General features: G+C 38.7%; 2 protein-coding genes across 4 annotated transcripts in view; one reads left to right on the top strand and one right to left on the bottom strand.

The window, feature by feature from the left end:
- CMSS1 (cms1 ribosomal small subunit homolog) overlaps positions 1-15,038 on the bottom strand; it is a gene marked incomplete at its 5' end in the record, with an annotated part of 239,809 nt that overhangs the window by 192,878 nt on the left and 31,893 nt on the right. The window lies entirely within an intron of this gene.
- Positions 8,908-15,038, top strand: part of FILIP1L (filamin A interacting protein 1 like) — a 35,559-nt gene continuing 29,428 nt past the window's right edge. Inside the window, exon 1 of the mRNA XM_080376017.1 lies at positions 8,908-10,923. The gene's annotated coding sequence lies outside the window, so the exon portion shown is untranslated. The remainder of the gene's footprint in view (positions 10,924-15,038) is intronic.

The raw sequence follows: 15,038 nt of genomic DNA, 5'->3' as shown, positions 1-15,038 counted from the left end.
CAGAGTAGGGACTTACCTATTTATCTTATTTAAGGTGAGGTTTATGAAGTCCAGATTCATTAAAACTAGACTGAGATCATACAAAATACCATCACAATCAACAGAAGACCATACTTTGGTATCACTTCCATATAGCCTGAGAACTACAAAACCCATATCACACTTCTCACAAAAAAACTTGTCTTAGTTAAAATCAGACTGGTTCTGAACTGGGACAATTGAAGTTGCCAGATACATAACGATAATATTGCACATATGGTCCTTAACAAGCGAATAACTCTAATAAGTGCTTAGATTAGCTTAGAAAGACAAATTTAATATTCCATAACCAAAAAAAAGTTTCTTTCCAGTATTTATAAGTGGATCACTTTCCAATAAATTAAAACCACAGACTTAGTGGAAATTGGTCTGCCTCCTTTGAATTCATTAACAGGAATTACACCACATGAAATTTTAGCAAATCAGTCTACAAACATATCTGTAAAACTCTTCTAGTTCTTTTTGTCTGTTTCAATGCATTCAAGTACATTTACAGAAAGAAGGTGAACTCTTAACCAATTTAAAATCTTATTTTCTTCAGCCACACCCTTCCCAAGTGAATCCTATCCCCGGTCTATTATTTCACTTTGCAGTTGTTGACAGGAAGGTTAGGAAATCGTTAATTTTGCAAGATTACACCTTCCACATGCAACTACCAATTCAGCATCCCACCCTAAGGGTATAATCAACCAATAAATACTTTGTTCTGGTTATGTAATGTGTATATTTGATATCCCACTTGAGAGCTCTTTTAGATGTAAAGACAACTGTAGTACTGACTTTGCAAATAAGATGATGTAATGTTACTTTGGAAGTAACAAAACACCTGAGCATGCCCACAATTCAAAAGCCTGAGCACATTTCAGTCTGAACCATTCAGCTGCTGGAGGGCTGTCTCCCCCTTTCTGGTTTGTTTGCTCTGTAGCTCTTACAAACTTTCTGACATGAAAAAAAGAATCCCAACTGTCTTCAAAACTAGTCACACAAAAACACACCCAGAACAACCCACCTTTTTCTGAAGTTAACAGGTTCTCAAAAAACAGAATAAAAACCCTCTCCCAACTTGTATTTATGACTAACAACATGAAAAATGTATTCTAGAAAACTTCAAGCTATGCATATACCCAACAGGCAGCAGTCAACACATGCAAGATATGTGCAATTCTTAAGAGAATTTGTATGTGGAAATCCAACCTGTAGCAATACACCTGTAGCTTAAGAGTTATGAACATGTTTAACTGGGGATTCACATTCAAATGCTGCAACTGAACACAATACCCAGTACATTCTGTTCATCAAAGTAGAAACATTAATAGCCTATAAATGTCCAAAGACCACGTGCACGCACACACAGTTTTTATAAGGACTGTCACTTCATGGGGCTTTAAATACAGCATTATTCCAGGTCAATGACCAAGTGTTTTTTAAAAGAGGAAAAAAAAACCTTTCTGAAAGTAAAATGTTCAAGTAGTCACCAGAAGAATCACACCACAGAACAACAAAATTTGATTATCATCTCAGCAAAATCACTCTCACTGAAGAGATTACTATGAATATTTGAGAGACACAACAATGTCAGGGTCAGAAGAATGAAGACAGACAAACAAATCAAGCCCAAAGCTCTACTGGAAAACAAAGTGGGCATTTTTCTTCATTGCGAAAGAGGTGACCATTTTCGCCATCCTCAATGCCATGAAACTGACAGCAATAAATTGGCCCTATTTGAAGAGTCCCAAGATAACTCCATGCAGAAATGCAAGACACAGACGTTTCCCTTTCTAAACTCAAATTAATGCCAAAGTAAAAAGTATGCATTCGAAACTGTGTGGACTACTGCCTGATTCTGGACCTCCTCCCTTTCCCATTGACCTCCCTCAGGGAACAGAAGTGCAATCGTAAGCCTCCCTGCATTCCAGCACAAATGCTAAAAATGGCACTTAATCATTCCTTTCCAGTCACTCCACTGGCAACTGGACATTGGCATCTTCACACAGTCCTCCCTCCACCGTTTAGTAATCCAAGTTTTCTTCTTTCAACATGGCAAAGGCAAACTGGAACCTCACCTGACAAACGTTAGCCTCTGTTACTGCTTTTGGCTCCTGGATGAACTTAAAAATCAAGAGACTAGCACAGACTAACACAAGAGAACAGAAAAGATTTGTTAATTACCTTGTGAAGTAGTTCAAGAAAAAAAACCAAAAACACCTTCACAGGGTGATTGGGTCTACCTGTTCCCCTGCGGTTCTGAAAAGAAACAAATTACTATACTTGCTAAACATGATTTCCCATCTCCCTTTTGCCTACTTCAGATACTAATGCTACTCCCTGAAGCCTGCAGAAAGGAATTCACTACCCCAAATGGGCAGCTTTCCCGCTTTTGAGAAATACCTAAAACAGAGAAGATCCTTTGGAACCATCATCTGAAAAAGCTCAGAAGTATCCACAACTCCTTCGTGTACATTTGCATATGCAAACTTTTCAGAGCAATTCCCAAAAGGTCTGGAGGCATTTCAGAATTCACTCCCACTCATACCCTGCTCTCCTCCAGCAAATCATCTGGTATGTGTTTCCACAGGCCTCTCAGCTGTGTTTCTGCTCCAGGGATACCTATCCCCACCAGGAATGCTCCAAGTAACCACCAATCACACTGACCACTGAGCAAACTATACATAGCAACATCTTTTGAGCTCTACTTCCATTGATTTAGATAATACACAGATAGCTACAAGTTCAGGCTCCACCTACATTCCCAAGCCACAAGGTCAAAGACATGTTATAACTCTCAAACAGAGTGTTTATTCTTGTCAAGCTCTGTACAACCTTATGTCACTCTGGACACACCTTAGGCTTCCAGCAAAATGATTCCTATTTTGGTAGAGTTGGATCCATGTATGCTCCTCTTTACTCAGCAGCAGTATCAAGGAGGACTGATTGGTTTTATGTGAGAATAGCCTCTGCTTGTCTACTATAGAGATTCTGAAATAAAAACAAATAAAACCAGAAAAAGAGGGTAAACCAAAAATCCATCAAAGAACAAAAAAAACCAACTTCACATATCCTAAAACACAGACATCTTGGAATAGGAAAAGCCAACTTGAATCAAGTTCTAAGAGGTCACACACAACTGGGTCTTGGTTAACCAACACAACATACCTTAGCAATTCAGAAAATACTATTTTGCAACTTCTAGTTCTAGGACTCTGTTATACTTCATCATGTTTGCCACACTTCTTTATGTATCACTTAAAAAGTTAAAGCCAATAACAAGCATTGCCATTTTTCACAAAAAGGCTGCAAGCAGCATCCTAAGTACTATATTACAATAACTAGAATTGCTTTTCTCCCTTTGCCCTTGCTACTGGCTAGAGTTATGCAAAAATATTTACTTATACATACAGTTACATATTTATTGGGGACGGGATAGAGGGGACACATGGGGAACAACCCGAAGATTAACAAACTTACCATGCTTAAACTCTGTAGAGTCACCCAAGAGTACCAAGGTCTATATTTTATTGTACTATCCTTGCTAGCAAAAAACAGCTATGTTAAAAAGATATGCAAGGGAACAACTTGAAATTATAACCCCATTTAAGAAATCAGCTTGTTTAATTTTTTATTGAATAATAACACAGTCTGCTTATAAGGTAAATCATTAACATTTATCAAACATCTCATGAGATTTCGTAGCAAAAGAAGCCACTTCAGAGTTCTCTTACGTGAAATTGTATCACTAAAAGAATCCAATACATCTCCACATTTAATGAAGTCTACACAGTTCATCATGATCACACGCAATTTTTTTCATGGACTGTAAACTGTCATCTAATTAATATTAATCTTCATATTATCGGCTTCTGAGTTCACTAGCCAGAGCAAACAGAAGCCAGAAACAATGCTCTGTCAGAATGCTTTCAACTAAGTTACCAAGGGGAAACAACATTAAAAGGCACAGAAACTTCATCCTTACAGCTAAAAATAGGTAGCTGAACAAAACAGATTAAAAACAAAAGTACTCAACTAAAAAAATCCCACAAAATAAAGCAGACCATAGAGCACTGGGGAAGGTTGCAGGGAAGACTGAAGAACATAGGATTTTAGGGACTAAAAAGGAAATTTTGTCATTCCTTTAGGTGCTGCAAGAGAATTTCCTTAAATCACTTCTTTGTGCTTGAGTACAATTTTCAAGCATAAACCAATCTGTAGGTTACTCAAGCATTTAGTTCATCTCCTGAAAGACTTTCTTAGTAAATCCTGTTGACATAACATCCAGAGACCTGAGATCAATAAAAGTATTCCCAGATAACGACACAACTTTAGTATTGCTGAGTTTAAGGTAACAGTTTTTAACGCAGACATGTGTCATGCAGGCTGCCATAAAAAAGTCAAATTAATACCCTTTTGTATTTGTTCTCCTTTCTCACTCAAGGGTTTTGTGAAATTTTTGTTGCAGACTAGAGCTACAGAGAATCCGAGTCTGCTAAATACATTTCCCCAAGCCCAAGAGACTCCTTGAACAGTACCTGCTGTGGGCAAGACTAACACAAAGAACTACATGTGACTACACATTAGGAGATCAAGAAATTCTGTAAACACTTTTCCAGACTACAGAATTGAACCACACAACCCAGTCACATTTCTGAACTATGAATCCATCAGATAGCTCAACAATTCTGAATCCCAAAGGGATCAAAGTTTTACAAGTAATATTACATTGCTAGGAATCCACAATCTAAACCCGCCCGTATAGGACACACTTGCCTCTGCATTATTTCAATACAGATTCCTTCAACAGGTATCAAAATCACCAATAACCTGAAGTACTGTGCTTCTAGTACTGTACTAGGGACTAGTGTATGGCTACTGCCATCACAGAGAATAAGGAAAGCCTTTTAAAAATGTGGGGTTTAGCCGGAATCCTAAGAGGGAAAAATTTATCAAGGCAGAAAAAAATGTCTCTTGTTATGTAGGTTTCATAACATAAATGCCAGCATCTAGAGGCCTGTGGGCCCAAGAGGATGTTTGTGTTTTACTCAGCTACTGCACGCAGGCCAACAAAAAAATATTTTCTCTCCTTGCAAAGTTTGCCTTCCTCAGCATCCATAGTCATTCTTTTACAACCTTTCAGACAAGCCCTCTTTAACAGCTGTATTTTCACTGGGTCAAGCAGTAGGAAACAAGAGAAGCCTACTCGGGAGAGTGGTAACAATGAAATGTAAGACTCACAATACATTTTGATCCTGGACTCTCTCTACTTAATCACTAAAAAGAGTATGACAACTTTGCACTATTCTACATATAGTATAAACAGCTCCAACAAGCCTCCTAACAGTTCCTTAGCTGCATACAAGTCTGAATTCACCTAAGTGTGTGCGCCACAAGCTTGCGCTCTCAAAGAACACCATAGCCTCAAATGACTCCTGTAAAATTTGCAACCTACTAAGAAATGCGCCGAATATCAAATCCCTCCTCCCTGCGTGCTGGGCTTTGCACTCCAAGGCATTGGTGGAACAGCACCACCCAGCAACAAGTGAAGAGACAACAGACGCGAACGGAAAAGCAGAAGGGAAGATATGGTCAGTGATACGGTCAGCAACAACTTCATCTACTTCTTCACCTCATGCACATCAAAACTTTGAAAGGAGCATCCTCCACTGACACCATGTTCAATCCACGTCTATGCAAAAAGTTAACTTCACTCAAACCTGTGTGTTTATTATTCAAACAAGACTTAAACTGCGCAGAAAGAGGTCTGATCACTTCGAACAAAATGGATTCATGGCTGAGGTTAACATGTACAAAAGATCCAAGACAGGGAGGGATTCACGTGGAGTCAGACCTGAAGCTCAAACTGCGTCAGTCACGCCATTTCACTGAGGTTCTACAAGAAGAATCTTGCTTTTACTGAATTTCAAAGGAGAGGGATGAAGGAAAGTAGGAAACTAATCACACAGTGTCACATATTTTTTCCTGAGGTCTAATGACTAAAGACAGACATTTAAAATATGTTCTACTTCCAAGCCTGTTCACAGACACAGAACTTCGTACCTCCCGAGGTACCTCACCGCAACAGTCTCCACATGATTACAACTCACTTGTGCTATTCCAATAATACTGAAATGACTGTCATGCTTCCAGAAATAAACAGCCCAACTAGACAGGCATACTTGGGGGTGGACTGGTGGGGGTGGTGGTAGTATATATAATTAAAAAAAACTCAGTGCAGAATACCACAACCAAAATAAACCTCCAAGCCCAACCTGCTTCTTAAAATACAGTATATTGTGCAGAGTTTTCATAGACTAAAGTACATTATCTCATTTCATTATGGAGACAAGATTACTTGGCTATATATGGTTTATATAGACTAGGGGAAGGCATACATATTAGATTTTATTAACCTTTGTTCATAGTAAGCTCTACCATGCGAAAAATGTCTTTTTCATAAAACATTATCTTATTATTCCTCTTACACAAGAGGAAACCATCTCACAAGCTGATATGGAGCACTTGCCAGTTCTCCTTAGGAAAGAAGTCATTAGTAGTTAAGAGATGTAGTCATCAACTTCTCAAGGCGGCGCCCAACAAAAAGGGATCCAATTATCTCTAATATTTGGCTAGGAATTTTATTTGTATTTGCCAAAAAAGAAAGAATAATGGAATCTGCAAACAATAGGAGTGTTTGGGAAAATATTTCTTCCTGCTGCCAAAAAAATTAAAAAAACACAGTAATGAAGATATTAATCTCTTTCTATTCATGGTACATAGTAAAAGACACATGAATCTAAAGAATGTTTCCTTTAGAACTTTTCCCTGCTTCTCCCCCCTGCCTTCCACATGCAATTTATCAGTTGTCAGTGCATTTCAACTGTCACTTAGCAATAATAGCCTCCATATTTCTCTTTGTAATATTCAGAAATTAATCTATGCATTAGGATATAAAACACTAAAACACTCTTTACTGATGAAATCTAAGAGAACGTCAATCATAATGCTAGAAGCAGTAACAAAGACAAATTGGACCGAAAATTTTTGAAGGATGCTATCAATCCAAGAAATAATTACAGTGAGCCTTCTTCTACTGAGTTTATGTCAGAACTCCCATAGCCTTCAGAGACAAGGCAGAGCATACATTGGAGAAAAATCCTTGAAGTCACATGAGTTATTAAAACATTAAACATCAGATCACATTCATGGAAGCCATTAAAATTCAAATTATCCATCTTGCATGTGTTTCAGTTCTCCAGTATCATTTGCAAAGCTTAAGCAGACCACCTCCAAAAAATCCAAACAGTTTTAAGTAATGTAAAATGCTAATAAAAGCTTTAACAGTATTTGTATTTCTGTAGATGGCTATTTTTGGAATATTAAAGTAACCTAAAGATTTAGACACCAGGGAGAATTTCAAAAGCCTGAGCTTCAACAATACCTAAATGAAGTAAATGTGACGAAGAGCCTGATTCAGGCAAGCATTTCAATAGATCATTAAAATCACGCTTACGTTGAAATACTTTCCTTTTTCAACAAAAATACACAGGACAATGTTTTAAAGTGCTTTGCTGAACTGAGGCCCAAGTTCTTATTTCCTTTATTTATCTTAGATACAAAATGGCTAAAGGAAGGGTTCAAATGGTGCAATGGATAGGCTATGGGTTTAAGGACACTGGAACTGCTGCTATGAATTGCCACCGAAGAAAAAGGAAAGAGAAGTAGTTTAACAACGGAAGTCATGGACGGAATTACATAGTTTAAGTCTAACCAACAGCCTCAAAGTCTTTTAGCTTATTTGTCCTGTCTTTTCCCTGCCTGCTACAATATTCCATCTTTCCAGCTTCTATTTTTTGCAAGTAAAATCCTAAGAGAACGTGGGCACAAATAACAATACAAAAATATAAGCAGAGGGAGCAGATGAAAGCCACTGCAAGCAGGCTGCAGGGAGCAGCCCCACATTGTCAGGGGATGCATCAAACAATCTAAATAAGGTTCTCAACTGGTCTCTAATTTCTACAAATCTACAGTTTCTTTTGCTGTCACAATACTTGCAAATGCACCAATTCTGAACAACTATGTCTAGTAACTAAGGAAACCAAATTCATTTTCAGGGAGCAATGGAGAATGAGACAGGCATATGTGCCTACCCAAAGGCTTCTTTTTTTTTCCCCCCTCCTTCGGTGAAGTTCACCAGTGCCAGGATTCCACCTACAGATACTGAAATACACTGTAAAAAACACAGTAAAGGAAGGCTTCTCAGCAACTCTATTCATTGTCCCAGATATAAAGAAGCTTCTCATGGTATAGTAATCCAAAAGGTGGATTTTTAACGATATAGTTCCTTAACAGGGCTTGGAACAGTACTGTACTCTGTCCTTCACTAAATTGTAACAATACAAGAGAAGGAAGTCAGGTCATTACACACTCAGCTGATGCTCTTTGATAAAGCTGTTTTGCAGAAGGTCACAGATATGCACTTTTGTATAACAGAGAATTAATTAAGGAACTAAAAGTACATGCTTTGGCCATCCACAGATGTAAACACAGACATAAACAGGAAGATTTGCATTCCCTACTCACTGCTCTAGCCTGCCCCCAGACTGCCAATAAACTTAGCACCAACACTATCTAAAGCTGTGAGCCTAGCAACTCCAGAACAGAACTGGACCGTAAGAATGAATTTTTGATTACCAGCTTTTGAGAAACCCTTTGCTGTTTATGGTCTACAGCAAGTGTTTCATGTGGGAGGACAAAAATGCAGGCAGTTTTCACAGAAATAGAACAGAGAAATAAGGTGTGTGCAGGTGAAGGGGAAGATGTGGGAGGAGGAAAAACCCACACAAAAAAAAAAAAAACCAAAAAAAAACCCAAAAACCAACTGCAAAGGGAAGGAGAGAAAAAAAATTAACCAAGTTAAACACAGAAACAGTAGGTTCCACTCTAAGCATTTGTATGCTTGTACGCACACACATATATGTAAAAAAGAATGTGTGCACATTTCAAGTCCTAGCTACCTTTCACAGATCTACTTCCTTGACTCCCCCCCACAAATCTTACCTGGATACAACATCCTCCGCAGCCTGCTCTAAGACAATACCTTGCACCTGCAGTTGTCCTGTCTTTTTAAAGACTCCCAGCAGAAATGGTGAGTTTGTAGCTGAAGATGAAGTCAACTCCATCTTCTGCATATCAAGGTCACCTGGATGAGCTTTTATGTAATTCAAATTATCCACATTGGCACAACACTTTTGAGAAAAACGATACAAAATCTTAGTTCCCAAAAGCATTGGCCAAGCAACTGAACAGTCTGATTTTAGTTAAAGCACAGGTTATTTTTTTTGTGTGGATTTGATTATTTCCTATTCTAGGGAACTTTAATAAAGTATTATCCTGGTCTGTCCATTGGTATATTCAAACAAGACACCTCATTATCTCTGAAACCATTTTGGAAGGGCGGTATGTAGGTATTGCACTATTAAACAGATTTGGAAGTTTTCTGAATAAGAACCCAAATCTGAACTTCCTCAGAAACTTACAAGGGGGACACAGCAGGATCATCCATACACACAAGTACCATGCTCTGAGTAAGTCTACCCAGTCACAGTGAAAAGGACTGGCTGGAATTTTCCCACTAAAGCATAAATATCTTTTTCAGGCTACACTCAAGAGTAAATATGTGCAATGCAGCTAAGAGATGCCTGTCTTTTTAATGAAATGCAAACATTTTAATCACCATTCATCTTCATACCTACAGACGTTACCCCCAAATAAGTAAATTCATTGCACTCAAGTACAATAAATCACACAAAAAGCAGACAGTAGGATGGCTTAAGCTACACCAAAATCTATCTGAAAACTGAAATTCAAATGACTGAATTGTGGATGCACCTACCTTAACAGAGCTGCACAAAATAATGTAGAACCCCTTTCGATGGTCTCATTTACCCATCAACACAAAAGGAGTGTGTGTATTCCATTAACTCCTGATAACCCTTGGTGGAATTTCAACAAGTTTTGTGCCCATTACCAGTATTTCTCCCTTGTGTTCTCAGTGTTTATTCTGGGTGTACACAGAAGGACGGGGAGTACAAGAGATACATTTTAAGCTCTTCAGTCTAAATCCTACTTTTTGACTTCCTGCCTTTCCTAAATATTAAAACAAACAACTCATTTCTTTAAGACCTTTTTACATTTAAAAAGAGTTGGTTGGACTGCTTAATTGTGTTAGCTGAAACACAAACATATGAAAAGGAAAGGGTTTTTTAGGAAAAACATCGAAGAGAAAAAAGAAATCAGATTTCATCTGGCCTTCCCATCATCACTTAGAGAATTGTTTTGTAGTTACATCATCAGGAAATAAAACACTATCCTCTGAGGACCCCGACTCTTTACAGAAGGGAAAAAAAGGAAGGGTTGTAGTTCATATCAGCCTCAGAGGGGTTCAGCAAAACTCACATATTTTGTCATATTAAAAAAAAAAAATGCAAAAAAGAAAAAGCTCCCTTAGAAGAACTGATTAACGAAGATGACTTGGAATTTAATTTTTCCTTTCTCAAATTCTACACTGAGAGCTAAGTGGAAAGCATTGTAACTAATCAGCTAGCAGCTTCTAACGACTTTATCACCAGCGAGGGAAAGGAGCTGCCCCAGCCCCAAGCCCCGCACGCTGCCGCCAGCCGGGGCCGCCGCGCGTCACCGGGCTCTCCGGGTGCCGGCAGCCGCCGCGCAGCGCCTCACGTGGCGGGGCGGTGACGTCACGCCGCGGCGGGGCGGGCGGGGGCGGGCGGGGGCCGGTCCCGCCCCGCCGGGGCCGCGGGATCCCGCACCGCGCGCGCAGCTCGGCGCCCGCACACGGAGCGGCAGCGGAGCCGGACGCCGCAGGCAGCCGGGCAGGTAAGGGCGGGCGGGGAATCCGCGGGCAAGCACTGGCGCTCCGGGCTTTCTCCACGGAAAGTCGCTTCCAACATCCAGGGGTGAGGGCTGAGAAACAATTCAACCCCCCAGAACAGCACCAGGAGACCTAGAAGATGCCCGATTACTCGGAAGCGGGCTGACTTATTTCAAGCGTTAAAAACTGTATTTTAAACAATTCCTACAGAGCCAACAGATGAGGAATTAATGTAATGTTAAAGACGGAGGTAGTTATGAATGACACACACTTTCCAAATGATCGGATAAAATCATGACTGTATTTAAAGCTGTGGAAAGACTCCAACAGTATTGTAATATATTAGGTAGAGCTACTGCCTCTCTTTATGCTGCATTTATATGCATATGCTATATATTAGTAGACATGTGTGCACATATGTTTCTAAGCGTTTACTATACTTTTGAACAACTTTTACTGTAGTTTACAGAGGGATGTATAAATTGCCGCAAACATTACTTTGCAATAAGATTATGCTATGTCTGAAAGAAACAATTGTAACTAGTTTACTTACTAACAAACTTTTCAACTCCTACACACTGCTTCCCTCTTCTGTGTCTTGCACGCAACTGTCAAATCACAGGAGGATAGAACTGTCAGATTTTGATGAAAAAACTTTAAATCCTGGTCACCAAATGATGAAGCTTTCAAAATCAGAATATCCATGGGTCTCTTCGAGGCTTAACTCCACAAGATACTGAACAGTATTGTGATTATTAACTTCAAAAAAACAAAGAATGGCAAATAGCTCTGATGAGGCGCTAAGCACCTTGGAAGATTAGTGTGCTTATAATTCACATCTGCATAGCATACAAAATTACACTGTCCTCTCCTTTGATTAAAGACCAAACCCTGTCAAATCCTTGTTTGCAGGAACAACTGCAATTAAGTCAATTGTACTATCCTACTTGTGAATTTGAACTACTAAGCTTGCTCTCAAGAGTCTTACGTGTAATTTAAGATGTTACAACAGTAAGACTCAAGACCTTCAAACTCTAACTCTTTCTAAAAGTTAAAACTTTTTGTTGTATGTTTTCATTTTCCTCAATAAGAAATAAAATCAGCATTAAACGTTTGGACAAGGGGTGGGGGTGGGGGTGTCCCCCTCATTTGAGGCTTTAAATCCCGCAAAATCCTTGTTCAAGTATATCTTCAAGAAAAATCACAGCTGATACGATCATATGCGTTGCTGTACTGTCAAGCATATGTGGATTTAGGGACCAAGTCAAAATACCATGTGTCAACGTTTTCATGACTTTTTATTTTTTTGCTTTAAACAATAAGAAAAAAATAACTAGTAATTTCCCACATGCTTTAAAAAATGTAAATATATAGAGAGACATTTCGTTCCGAAGATAATTCAGGTATTTGTGTATTATTAACCTTGGCATTTTAGATAAAGGTCACATCCACGTTTCCAAGATAAACTTCCTAACTTCCTTGTAACAAGCAAAGTTTACACCTCTGATGATGCCTTGAGTCTGCCTAGCTATAGAATCAGGGAAGAGGGCACTGTACAGTGTATATATAGAATGAAAAGAATCCTAACAACCAGAACATACCTAAATTCATTGTAGAAAACCAATACCCCAGATCAGTATCCTAAGCCCTTTACCATCCCTTCTGCTTGCTTTTTCTGCCATATCTCGAGCCTTGCAACCTGTGTCCTAGTATTTTAAGATCTCTTCACTGATAAACAATAACTTGGTTTCCTATGCATGCTGTATCCAGTGGATTTAACACTTAATAAATACATTGTCAAATTACAATGTGGAAAATAGCTACAGTATGAAAAGATGTGTTATGAACCAAAGTTAAGTAACAGACCTCAAAAAATGTGCAGGAATAGAAAGGATAAACTGAAGTCAAAGGACTACAGTATGATGAAGAAAAAATACTCTTTTTTTCTGTATGTAGAAAATGTAGAAATGCTACACATGCAATAAACATATTTTTGATAAAGGCAGTGACTAGAAAAAGCCTACCCATAGGTAAGAGACTATTTCGGCTCCTCCAAATCCAGCGGAGAAGGGAGGTAACATCTACCATTAATTTCTGCTTTAGCAATATCTAAAGTACCATCTGTACTGTGAATGGTGCTAGGCTAATACGAATGATAACATCTATCAAAAGCCAGAAGAACGCTATTTCCCATAATCAGTCTTCCTTAGATCAAAAGGGAAAAACATTCTTTGCTTAATACTTACAGGACCAATTTTGCTCTCATTTATACTGGTAAGAGTAAAAAATAACTAGACTGGGGTATAATGATTAAAATGTCTCATTGTCATTTCTCCCCATCCCCCCAGTATTACAGTCCTTAGTTTTATCAGATTTCTTAATAGGGAATTGAGAATATCTAATTTTAAGCAATAAAAATGTTAGCTTGCATCACTTAACAATAAAAGGAGACAGTAAAGGAAAAGAATTATCACATAATTCAGTCTTCAACAGCTGTACTTCTTCACTTAATTTTTTTATAGTAATTTTTTTACAACAATCCAATGTAAAAAGAAAGCATTTTAGAAACAAATATATCCTCCAGAAATGAAAGACAACTTCCTATCAAACTGCATTGACCCTTTGTTCCTTCCCCGCCATTTCCCTTCCCTCCAGTGACAAATGTCATGTAACTACTGACAGCAGAATTTTTAGAGATTTGATCCAGAAGACCACAGGATATAACCTACACTTATTTTATTTTCCCCATCAATACTAGTAAAATCAATTTATTGCTTGATTTTTGCTGAGTAACAGCACTTTCATATTATTTACCTAATACTGTGATGAATTATCACATGTGCCATTGTTATGGGAGAAAAAAACAGCCTGGTTTTACTCTCAGCAACTTTCCCCTTGGCATGGCAAGTGAGCAGGCACTGCTCCTCTGAATCTCTCCTGCAAACAGCTTCTCTCAAATCCTGGGTGTGACATTACCTGAATACAGTTCATTAAAGAAGCAATTAAAATATCTAAGTCAGAGAATCCTAAGGAGTTTACAATGTAGGAGGCATTCCTTTAAAACCATCCTATAAAATCTTAGTTGTGACTCATTACTAGTTACCCTCAATACTTTAGCCTGTCATCAAGATGATTTGAACTTAGAAACTATGCTGTACCAATAAAAATAAATTATTTTTAATTGCTTAGGCTTTTTTTTCTCGTATTGAATTGATCCTGCCATGGCATCCTTGAGGTTTATGTTGAGCTTTTTTGAAGTGGTTGAAAGCTTGGTTAGTTCAGCCATTCACTAAACTGTATTACTCAGCTCCAAGAGGGTAAGAGGCATTGCTTTAAAAACTTTTTTAAGTTTAGTGCCCAGTCTTGTGATTTAAGTGAAGTAATGTAGATTTTGAGTCGTAACACCTCTCAGTATGTCATGCTGATGTTGAAGTTTGCTGTGTTTCCTATCAGCGGGTCAAAAAAATCACTTTGACTGCATGTCAAGGCACCATGTTACTTTTGGAAAGTCAGTAACAGCAGTCATGCTGATGGACCAATGGAGCACGCTCAGGCATTCACAGCTCACTTTCCTCACATCTTCACAAATTCACCAAAAATATATTTGAAGATCTTCTGTGGCAGTCTGTAACCTCCAGTTAAAAACAGTACAAAACCACCACCTCTACACCAGAACAACAGAACTGAGTGACAGGGAAGAGGTGAATGTTTACGCAATGAATGAAGGCTAGCTGAGTGAACACCCAGCAATATCATTGTATAACCCTCATTTAATAATGGAAAGCTTGGGGGTGAAAGTTCAAACCAACCTTGCTAGGCAGTATTTCAACATAACTCAGTGTCCTACAACCTCGGTCACTCAAGTTGATAAATGCACGTATTCTCTGTCTGTTGCAGAAGTCACCCCTTCTGCTACAGTTCATTGTGCATATCATGATGATGTAACACAACTGCGTGACTTTAGCCTTGAGCTGGGAATGGGACCTATGAACGACCACCAGAGAGTGGCTGCTGAGGTAAACAAGCAGAACTTGAGCCATTTTGTTTCACACTGCATGCTCATAGAAGCTGAGCAACCAGAGCCCACAACCACCTAGCTGCTCATGCTCAAGCTTCAAAA

This window comes from Falco punctatus, assembly GCF_963210335.1.
Source record: "Falco punctatus genome assembly, chromosome: 2".
Lineage (NCBI taxonomy): Eukaryota > Metazoa > Chordata > Aves > Falconiformes > Falconidae > Falco > Falco punctatus.
The sequence above is the reverse complement of the archived record's forward strand: the minus strand, read 5'-3'. Positions and strand labels throughout refer to the sequence as shown.